The 11,553-nt window shown below is 32.6% G+C and overlaps 1 protein-coding gene across 3 annotated transcripts in view; it reads right to left on the bottom strand.

Moving 5' to 3' along the window:
* Positions 1–11,342, bottom strand: part of LOC144341697 (uncharacterized) — a 39,802-nt gene extending 28,460 nt beyond the window's left edge. For all 3 annotated transcript variants that reach the window (XR_014931001.1, XM_085505693.1, XM_085505694.1), the window contains exon 1: positions 11,237–11,342. The gene's annotated coding sequence lies outside the window, so the exon portion shown is untranslated. The remainder of the gene's footprint in view (positions 1–11,236) is intronic.
* Positions 11,343–11,553: the final 211 nt, after the last annotated feature.

Here is an 11,553-nt window from a genome sequence, read left to right as displayed (position 1 = left end):
CATCTATACAATGTTGATAATTCCAGGTTAGCCAGCATTAATTTATATTATATCCAGTATACAGTGCAGTAATGTTGGTTTCCATACAGCTTGTTCTAAAGAATATAAAGGAAAAAATATGGCATTCTTTATCAGCATCCTCAGTTATATTATACAGGTTCTCTAATAAAACACAATTTGTTTTATAATAATTGTAAATTGTTGCAGTGTTATTCCATACTAAATAAACTTGGTTCTGAATGTCCATATGATTTGTGTGACATTTTAGGCGCAAAAGTGACAATTGAGATTTGTGTCCACAAAATATAAATAACTGTACATCCACAATTATGAGCAACTAATTTAAAGGGCCAGTGAAAATTTGCACCACAAATTTCATCAAGTATCTTAAGTAGGTAAAGATAATTTTCCAAAAAAATTGAAAACTGGAAATGTGCTGCCTTCTAGATGACTAATATGGCAAGTGTCAGTTCTGCAGTAGCAATAATTAGCTATTTAAATTTGAACTGACATCAATGAAAATCAGTTGTCACTAATACCCTCATAATTGTATTAAAGTTGCCTACAGTGCATGTAAGTAATATACTGGAATGTGGTGGATACTTATGTCATCGTCATCTCAACATTTTATTACAAACTATGGAATTATAAACTTGATAAATAGGTTAATCAGGTCTAGTGTGCAATGTCTTCATTATAACACTGTGTGACTATCTCTATATGCACTAGTGCTCCTGACAGGACTCTGTACGAACCTGTGAAAATAGGGCATCAAGGGACACCAAATACTTTCTGCATTTTCCTATACTAATGTAACATACAAACTAGAAAAGCATGCACTCAGAATGTCAAACACACATGATATATACAAGGATGATTTATCTGTGGTTCCACAGAATTTCTGTTTTCTTAGCCATGTTTTTTAAGATTTATATATAGTTTAAGCTCAACAAAACAAAATAATGTTTCAGATCACCATGCACATCACTCAAAGATTACATGTCAAATTTTTTTTTTGTAGTTGGCCATGGTAGTAAAGAAATGCATCAATTTTGAAAAAATAATTTGGCCAGAAACATTGTTTTTGGGCAAAGAGTGTACAATGTCACCTTTGACTTATTGTGGTACAATTAAACTGCTATAAATAGATAAAACCCAAGTTTTACTGTATTGCCTGCCCAAAAATACTATTAACAAGTTATACAGTCCTCATTGGTTATGAAGTTTAAGTCATTGCATAAAAAACAAAATCCATCCAAGAAGGGGCCTTCTGCAGTCATCTTAATAATATTTATTAGATGCATAAAATCCTCAGGGAAGAATAAAAAGGGTCTTACAAAAAGAAATTTAAAAACTATAATTTAAAAAAAAACAAAAAAGAAAACACACTATTCTAAAAATAAAAAACAAATCAAAAACAAATATGAATAAAAAATATGCATCCCGGAGTTGTGTGCATGTTTAAAGTTTCAGGTTAACTATCCAAGTACTTTCAAGATATGGAACCAGAATTATATTTGTTAAATCAAAAGGAAAGGACGCGCATCAAGGTTCAATATTAGTTCAGAAAGGCCAATTTAAATAAGTTTAATGCATTTTTAGTACTAAATCTTGAATCAAGTAGTAGCACATGTTGTATGGTGTTTGTATAAAGTTTGAACTTGACCATTCCAGTGTTTCCAATATAGAGACCTGGAACTGTATTTGGTAAAACAAAATGGCCACCAGTAAGCCATTTTAATTATATCTGCATGTCTCGTGCATCAAGGTCCCATTCGTTTTCATTGTACCAAGTTTGAATGTAATCAGTCTATGCATTACCAAGATCTGTTTCTGAAATGGCCAAAACAGGGAATTTTGATGTATTTTTAGCACTAAAATTGCCACTGTTTGTCCATGTTAAATAAGTCTGTATCACAAATGGATGTTCATATGTAAGTCATATGTACAAGCCTATATAACAATTTTGTAAAAGTCTGGAAAACAACCAAATTTGAGGTGAAATCAGTGAATAAATTCATTTGCACAGAAATTAAGGGTGACCAATACATTTTCAAGACTGTATTCAGAAATGGCTAAATAAAATGGTTCATTACTATACACCCTTTTTCAGTTTACATGGTGGTCTATGGGGAAAACTGCAAACATTTAATGTGATGGTCAATTTTGTAAAAAAAAAAATACCAGTTTTCTTTATACTCCAAAAAAATTAGAGAAAAGAAATAGAGAACAACAATTTTAATGCACCAATAGAGAAAAACTGTATTGATTGTATATTTTAATATCAGTAACATTTTCCATCAACTGTAAATTCTGCAGTACTGGTAGTAGCATTGGAAATGATGGGAAATGTTCTTAAAAAATATGTTGCTAACATAAACACTGTATTTGCTGTTTAATCTGTTTATGAAAATGATTGGTCAAACTACTACTTGTCCTAATCAATATGGAACTCATGACATACACAATACGTGTAAAATACACATTTGTTTACAGGGAATGCACAGCAACGCTTTAATGACCATGAATACATTAAATACAATTATTTAATTGTAAATATGGCACTGCCAAACTGTGGTTATATTTATTCCCACTTTTAAGAAACTTTGTGCATGCAAATTTATGGGATCTTCGTTGATTTTATTATCAGGAACAACATAATATAATTTTTAAGATCAAAAGGTAAAATAATAAAGAAACATAATTCAACGAGCATGCAACACAAGCTATTATATAGTATTCCCTATTTTGAGTGACGTATCACTAGGAGTCCACAAACTTCAGATCTTCTGTGCAAATCAAAGACTCAGATTCCTATATTTCACATGGATGTTACCCTAATATTCAGAACTTGTAATGGTTGTCGTTTATAGATTGCGTATGTGATTTGATAGCATACCATGTACACAGTGATGATTTGTGCTGTGAAATAAATCATTAATCTACTGAAAACCAAGCGACCTGACGGTCGAAATAGGTCCGCTGTCTTCATTACCATGGAACAAGAATCAGTGAAGTGGCATTGTGGTTGTAATATTCATAGTCAGTCATTTAGAAAACATTGCAGTTGCAGTTTCTTGCAGTTGCAATTATGAACTTTTATAGTGTTCATAAGGATAGTGCATTTCATTGGACAAACATCATTGAGGCTAAACTTAAGAAATCATGGATGTGCAAAAACCTGAGAAATGGTCGAGAAAAAAAAAATATGTTTTTGTTTGAAAATTGTGGTCATGTTTTTGAAATGTTATCTTTCCTGATACGTTGTACATATATGTAATTGTTTTGTTACACCCAAGAACAAATGTTCAATAAATCTGTGCAGTAATAATCTTATGATCAGGTATAAAAGAGTCAATTACAAATGTACTCCAGTTTTACATAAGACATTGCTGAATGCAAGATCAATTGTTGTGCCATATATGTGGTGGCTTCTGAAATAAGCTGAGAAGATCTAAAAGTTGTTTCTAATGACTGTATCAATGTTCTATTTATAATGACCGTCCAAATTATTATGTGTGCAATTTAAGGGACCTGATATAAGCAGAATAATCATCGCATTTTTCATCAAAAATACCAGTTACTTAACTCACTTGTGCTATTACATATTCAAAGTATACTTTAAAGCTGTATTATGTTTTATATTTAGTTGAAAGCTCTCTGTAAATAGGGCTTACGGTTTTGAACCAGTTGTCAAAAATAACATTTTTTACCAAAAATGAGAAAAATGTTCACTAAAAATCCAAATTTGCTTATTTTGACACCAGTTTAACAAATCTGACCATCCAACGTATCATTGCTGGAAATATGAAAGCATTTGGACTTACGGTTTCGAACTAGTTGTCGAAAATAACATTTTTTACCAAAAATGACAAAAATATTCACTTAAAATCTAAATTTCCATATTTTTACATGAATTTAACAAATCTGACAGATATATATATATAACAATTTTTTTTTAGATGGTGCCGAGCATTTTTTAGTGGAACTCTGTTAAATCCAATAGCAATGTAAATCAGCATATATTTTTACTTAACTATAAAATATACAAATTAGCAATTGTCTCTTATAAACTTTACGCTTTGACCTTTTGTTTTGAAATTTTCACAAATGATTGACAATGTGTTTATCTTCAAAACGCCGTAGGGGCATTGTTTTTGGTTGAACAGTGTTACAACAATCGTACAGACAACTAGCCTGGGTGTTAATTTATGCATAAACTTGAATTAGTGAAATTTGAGCTGCTGCCCAGGTAGACAGTTTTCAAGACGAAACTTTCTTCATAGTAAACAGATGTACCCGTAAACCAATTTTGACAGGAAACAGAGACATGGTTTAGAAGCGAATTTGTTTTAAATCACTTTTGACCAAAAAAAAAAACATTTTTGTGCATATTTCAAACTACAATGTCCATAAAAAAAAATACTTACAAAATTTTAAAATTCATACAATAAGCTTTCTAAAAATATATAGTTATGTGGACAAGGGAGGTCATCTTGGTTGCCTAATTAACTAATTAAAATACCTGTCTGGTAAACTGCATCTCTACCTTAAATATCAATTGGCCCAAACCTAATAATCCCCTTATATAGCTACAATGGTATGTTAATGATTTGTAAACACAATCACTTTTCTATTTCAAAACAATATTCCTTCCATGAGAAATCTCAACCCAGGCATTTGGGATGTGGGATTCAATTAGTCTCAAAAATTGAATAATGCTGCCTAGTACAAAGGGATGGCTAGACAAATGTGAACAATAAGATACAGTATTGTATTTATATATGCAATATTATGCAATATTCAAATGCTGCACCTTTCACAATATGAATGATTAAAATATTAAATAAATGAATTTTCAGGACAGCTGATTCCAAAACTATGGTGCACACAATATATTAAGGCATGCCTGAAAAATGATATTCTTCACTTCATGATTTTAAATGGTAGAATTTGAACAAGGTGGAACTACATTTACAATTATCAGACATTAATCTTTCTTGAACTTCTATAAAACTAACAATTGCTATGCAATCTTCAATTTCAATTACCGGGGGTAGTTCAAATTATTTTGTATCTTTCTCCAAGCAACCCATAGAGGGCACTGTGTATTTAAAAAACATTCACTGGTTTGAATTCCAGTGGATACTAAATAGAAATATTCATTAGGTTAAAAATTCACTTGTTTGAGAAAGGAAACTATACATTCTACTGTTAAATCATGGACCATTTTATTAGGTTCATACTGTCTATCAGCCATCCAAATCAGCTACTGGTAATAATTTAATCTGATTTATGTACATGCAGCGGTAAATTTGATAAAAATCATTAGCCACATTTTATTTATTATAAGTAATAGAGATGACATCTATTAGTAAAATAATTTGATTTTCAATAAACACAAATTAGAAACATACATTGATCATTATTGAGAAAAAAATTGTAGCACCTGATGGTTACCAAAAGAAAGTTGTTGTAAAATACATTGCAGTAATTAGCCTGTAGTAAGCACACCAATCACTGTCTTTCTTTTATTTTAAGGAACTATTCAACATCATGAAAGATGTTTATTCCAATCACAGTTTTGAAATATAGGTTCTGTCTTGTGTATAGGAATGGGATTGAATGTTTTGATCACTGAAGCAATATAAGACCAAACATGCTAAAACAGAAACATGTTATGTTCTAAGATATCAAATTTATACCAAGATAATAATGTTTAAAAATTACAAAGGTATGAAGTGCTGTTTTAACAACAACAATAATACACAGTCACCTGAGTTAGCCAGTGAAATTTGTTTACGCCTAATGTGGAAAGAATATTACCCAGTTCTTTAATGCTGTGTTCCCCAATCTTAGAAAAAAAATTTACCCAAAAACACTCAGGTCTAGAACAAGTAATATCAGGATAACCTTACATTTATTGAAACATGTCAAATTCCTGGAGAAGAATTAAACTGGTTTTATACAATTGTACCAGTTAAATGCTACAAGCTAACATACTAGATGTTAAATAGTACATTGGAACAGTACATGCTTCAATGCCCCCAGACATCACTACCTCAAACAAGGATTAGCTGAATTAAAAAATAAATTAATTTGTCAAATAATTTATTTATTCAACACTAAAACGAACTACAGTGAGTTGTTCTATGGTCATATAACAATAAAAATAGATAAGATAAAAGAAAATAAACTACACTAAGATACAGTAATGTTAATCAACTACACAGAATGCTAAATAAAGCTAAATAATATTACAAACACGCAAAAGATCATAATAAACTTATACGGTACAATACAATACACTAGCTAATATTATTAAGAGGTAACAAAATCACATTAGAGTCATAATTATGGTGGAAAGAATATTTTTAATTTTGGTGGAGCTGCTCACATCTCATTTGCATACATTTTTGTATGTATTGTGCAGTTCTTATTCCTGAACAATATTTCATGATTGCATTGAATTTTTCTAGTTCATTTAACTTCCTAAAATTTTGTATAATTTCCTTACAGTACTTGAATAATTCAATTCTGTGTGTATTGTACAGACTGCAGTCCATAAGGAAATGTATCTCATCTTCAATCTGCTTTTTAGCAGTGTTTACAGACCCTTTCATTCCTTGGAGTTCTGCAATGCCTGCCAGTTTCAATATGAAGTTTGTGATCAGAGATTCTGAACTGGCATAGGGAGTGTCTCAGTTTAATATTACTCATTGTTATTAAACATTTTTCCATTTTAAACTGTGTTTTGAATGTTCTATAATTTTCCAATTTGTTTGTTCCACCATTTGCTCTGTTGTCATCAAATAGAGCTTCTTTCCATTTTATTTTATAATTTTCTTTCAGTAAAGCAGAGATAGTCTTGGTTTGGTGTGGTTTCTTTTTTTTTATTTGTTGTTTTATTGCCTTATCAAGATTGTTGTCACTGATTATTTTGTCGACATTTCTTGTCCACCTAGTTTTTACTGTATTGACCTCATCAAAGGTGCTTTTTATTAACTTGGGCGTCTATGGAAGTTTTGATCTGAGCCAGAATTTAATTATTTGTGTGATAATTTGTATGGCAAGAGGGTATCTTCCCAATTCCCCTAAGATTGCAAGCTTAGTAGCATTCTTTTTAACCCTCAGGAGTAATCAGAAGAAAGAATAGTTAACAGTTTCAATAATATCGCTATTTTTAGTGACTTCCTCTCCCCATACTTCACACTCATAGCTAATGATGGGTGCTATCAATTTATCAAATAGGTTTAGAGCTATGCTTATTTTGAGGTTTGAGACAGAATTGAGTGTTTGTTTTAGTACGAACTTGTACTAGTGTACGTTTGTTTCAGTAATAAGCCTTCTTCCCTATACCCCCTCTAGATAACTATAGGCGTCCTTAGAAGGGACATACGCAATTAAATTGGGCTAGGAGTGGTATGGGGTGGTGGTTTTGGTAAAAGGAGCCCCCCCCCCCCCCCCCCCCCCCCCCCCCCCCCCGTGTTGGAGCACAGGAACTATGATCAAATTTGAAATTTTAAACAGCAACCAATATTCTTCAAGCTGGTATTTTTTTTTAGATTTTATTTTTTCATTCCGTTTGACTGTTTTTTCGAGTTTAAAAAATATGAGCTGGCTGGAGCCTTCATCCCTTATTTCTTAAACTAGATACCAGCCGATAACCCCCCCCCCCCCCCCCCCCCCCCCCCCCCCGCGCTCATAGGGATTGCGTACAGTTGATCAAAGTTCCTGGGCTCCGACTGGTTGGAGGGTCACAAGTGTTCATAGCAAAAATGTCTGGAGAGCATTTATAAAATAAAAACGATTAAATAATGTTGGGCTTAAGTTACAGCTCTGTTTTACTCCTGAAGAGTATGGAAATCTATTTGTTATTCTTCCGTTTAACAAGCTGTCAAAGATTCGGGTCAACGCAACGAGTCCGATGCCAATAAATATTCCAATAAATGTCAATAAATCCTACGTTCATAAACATGAATAAACATGCAAACTGAATCGCTATCTCGCGAGGCGATATTGGTTCAAATACTGCGTCAGGAAAACGTACGATTACTGGTAAACGCAAAACATCGAGTACACACTGCGAAGAAACCGAAAAAGACTAACAACTAACCTACCAGCCATTTTGTATAATGCAATATGGGTAATATGTAAAGTAGGTCGTATTCGTGAGGTCCTATTTGAGAGCTCCCAGATACGACCCAATGTGGCGTGCGCATAACCCTTCTCGGAGTATGGCTTCCTTTCATATTTTGGCATTTGGTGGCGCACTTTCGGCGAGAGTCGGAAATCCGGAAACAGTCGACCGTTTCAGGATAGGTGGGCGTAGCTACAGCACGAGATATATCTTAAATTTACTTGGATAGGAGTAACCATTTTGAGAAAAAAAAATCAATAACTGCTCACTTCAGTAGAACACGGATCTAAAATAGTTAACGTGTGGGTGGGCAATGCACAGGCACTTTAAGTGTCCAATTTTCAGGCGTTTTATGTTTTTGTAATGCTCTGTATGAATACATGTAGTAGTGAAATCATGTGAAAGTTAAATCATCTATGGCAGTAGAAATAGAAGAAGAAAAGCGTGTTTTACAATTAAATGTTTGTTTTATTCATTCATTGATGTAATCCTGACTTTAAATGTAAAAAGGAATAATTTTACAACAGTGAGTTTTTATGGTATTCGGTGCATTGCATTAGCATGGCTTCACCTCATTGTCTGCCATTTAGTGACGCAGTTTCACTTCGGCAGAAGTTGGAAACACAGACTGTAGCCAGACTGAGAATCTTTTTTTTTAAACATGATTTATTATTTAATTATAATTTGTTTATCCATTTCTACAAATGTCCATTCCAGCATCTCTAGTGGGAACACATTTTGTGTTTTCACCTGGTAATTCTGTTATAAAGACTAATATTGTGTATTTTCAGAAATGACTCCGTTTGAAGCTTTTTTTGCAAGACCAAATAGGGTAATCAGTATGTTTGACAGCCCGATGTTAAAGAATCTGATGAAGAAATAAGTTGTATGAACAATTTGTCTTTCGTTAGCTACATGTATATATATTAACTTTAGTTTAATTGGCACATTCTCAATGAAAATATAAACGTGTAGATGTTTTGTTTGATTATTTTGACAGCAAGATCACCATTTGTTGTTTTAAAAATCTTCCATCTGTGAATGATGTCTATGATCTGTCTGTGTAAGTGTTTTCTTTTCACATGATCAATCACTAGTGTGTTCATTGTAGGTATTTTTTAATATTTTTTTTTTTATATCTCAAGTGGAATCTACGAAATAAGTTTTTTAATAACACTTGAAAGTACTAGTAAGCAAGCTTTTTCTAATTGATTAGATTTGGCAAATGAAATTCATGGAAAAGCCAGTTAAACAAGTTTTGAAGCAGCACAATGTTGCATCGAGATATAGCAAAGCATACTTCTACATTATATGAAATAAATGACAAGGTTATGATAAAGCTGCAAGCTAAAACGAAGCTGACAAGAAAAAATAAGGCTATGTTAGCTGAAGGGATAGTTATTGATTACAATGATGACAGTAACATGTTTAAAATGGGAATGCTAATAAAAAGAAGAAAATATGTCAGCGGTTCTCTCTATCTGACCTAACTAGCACCACTCGTGCTAAAGATCAGTAGGTAGTCTCAAAATAGATAATTAATTCTTGTAAGCATAATGAGTTAATAGCGTACAGGCAATAAAACATTGAAGATTAAGTGTTATAATATTAAACATTTTAATATATTTCATAGCAGACACTGATAGGATTTTACCTTTAAAACAACAATTTCGATTAGAAAAAAAAATTGTGGCCTGAAACTAGAAACAAGACATTACCGGTAATATAAATCAGCTTTTATTCAACTTGTATCATGTCAGTTATAGTTTAAACTTTATTTTTCACTAAAGTACCAAATTACATATAAACATATACCGCATCAGTGTCTTCTAACAATGCGTTAAGTTTTGCATGATAAAATTAAACCAATTGTTTTAAAATATAAAAAGTGGCAATAACTGATTTTGAACAATTTTTTTTAAAAATGAACAGATCTTAATGAAATATTGTTTTAGACAAATTGCATAGGCAAATGTAACACTACCTACACAAGGCCAATATGAAATATGATGTTAAAACTAAGGGTCGAGTAGTCACCATTTCATCGATTTTGGCCATGTGATGAAAACTGTAGAAAATATTGACTTATGACACACACTGTACCATCATCATCAATAAGAGGCTGACAGAGGCAGATTTTGCCTCTCAAGATTACCACATATTTTGCGTGTATGAGGTGTTTAATTCGCTGTGGCACCGCATATGTTGGCTTAGTATACGCCTCAACCCCGACAGATGGGCCGATTGGAACGCCGTGGAACAGGAACACTCATAGCCCCACGTTGAAACACGCTAACAATACACTGAGACGATCGTATAACAAATGTTTAAAGTTGGTACCTGTTTCATGGTATCTATGATAGTCAATAAAAGAAGGGAGGGTGCTGAGAGTATTGGAGGCATTTGAAGTAAAAATATAGAGTATTTAAAATTCACAATTTATGGTTGTGGTTTGTTAGTGTGATTAATTCCAACAAGTTTAATTAAAATCAGATTTTATAGAGATATGAAGATTACCTTTGCAAATTAGGTAATTAATGAGCATTAACTTTAATCAAAACTATTTGTGTCATGTTGTCCCAAAACATTTATGTACAAAATTTCAATGAAATGCAAAAATTGGTTCTCGAAATAATGGTGGGACAGACATACACACATAAACAGGGTAAGCTACCAACACAAAACACTGTAATTGACCATATCCCAATAAATTGCATGCAAAATTGGCGACTAGACTTGATGTTGCCACTTGATTGCCGGATAGCTTCAATCTCCTTTTCCAAGGAACAATTTTCGATAATTACTGGTTGATTTATTATACGAAATTTATGGTAATCAACAAATTGGAAACTCTACGGTGTGGTAATGACTAAAGCTGATGTGTTATATCCAAAAGTTATTTTAAAGTCTATCACAGGCGTTTGATCTCTGAGCCGTTACCACCACGCCCACGGTATCCGATTATCACTGGCACTTAATATGCGTGCAGTTGAGCATAGAAAATACGGTATACAGCACAACAGCTGACACACGAGTGTAAACGGTTTCTAGTATCAACCATATTGTCAAATAATACAATTAAATGCCACAACTTACCTTATGAAATATCATCATCCAGCAGCACTCACTCAAAAACGGTCATACTACGAAATAGAAATATCCCATAATGCCTTCGTCATGCCCTCTAAGCTAGTGAAAAATGGCGACGTGAATATCGCACCAGTGTCCGAAGATAAAATGATATTGAAAGTTAAAACAACGATAAAGTGAGGGAATTGTCACTAAAGAGTCGAAAAACAGATCGGTAATGTGCATTATATAAATATTAACAACTTTATACTAAAATATGTATACAAGTATTCTTAAATTATGCGGCAATCAATTCCAACAGAAAATAAGGGGACACTTTTGAA

This window comes from Saccoglossus kowalevskii, chromosome 11, assembly GCF_978046115.1.
Source record: "Saccoglossus kowalevskii chromosome 11, keSacKowa6.1, whole genome shotgun sequence".
NCBI lineage: Eukaryota > Metazoa > Hemichordata > Enteropneusta > Harrimaniidae > Saccoglossus > Saccoglossus kowalevskii.
This window is presented reverse-complemented; position numbering and strand designations above follow the sequence as displayed.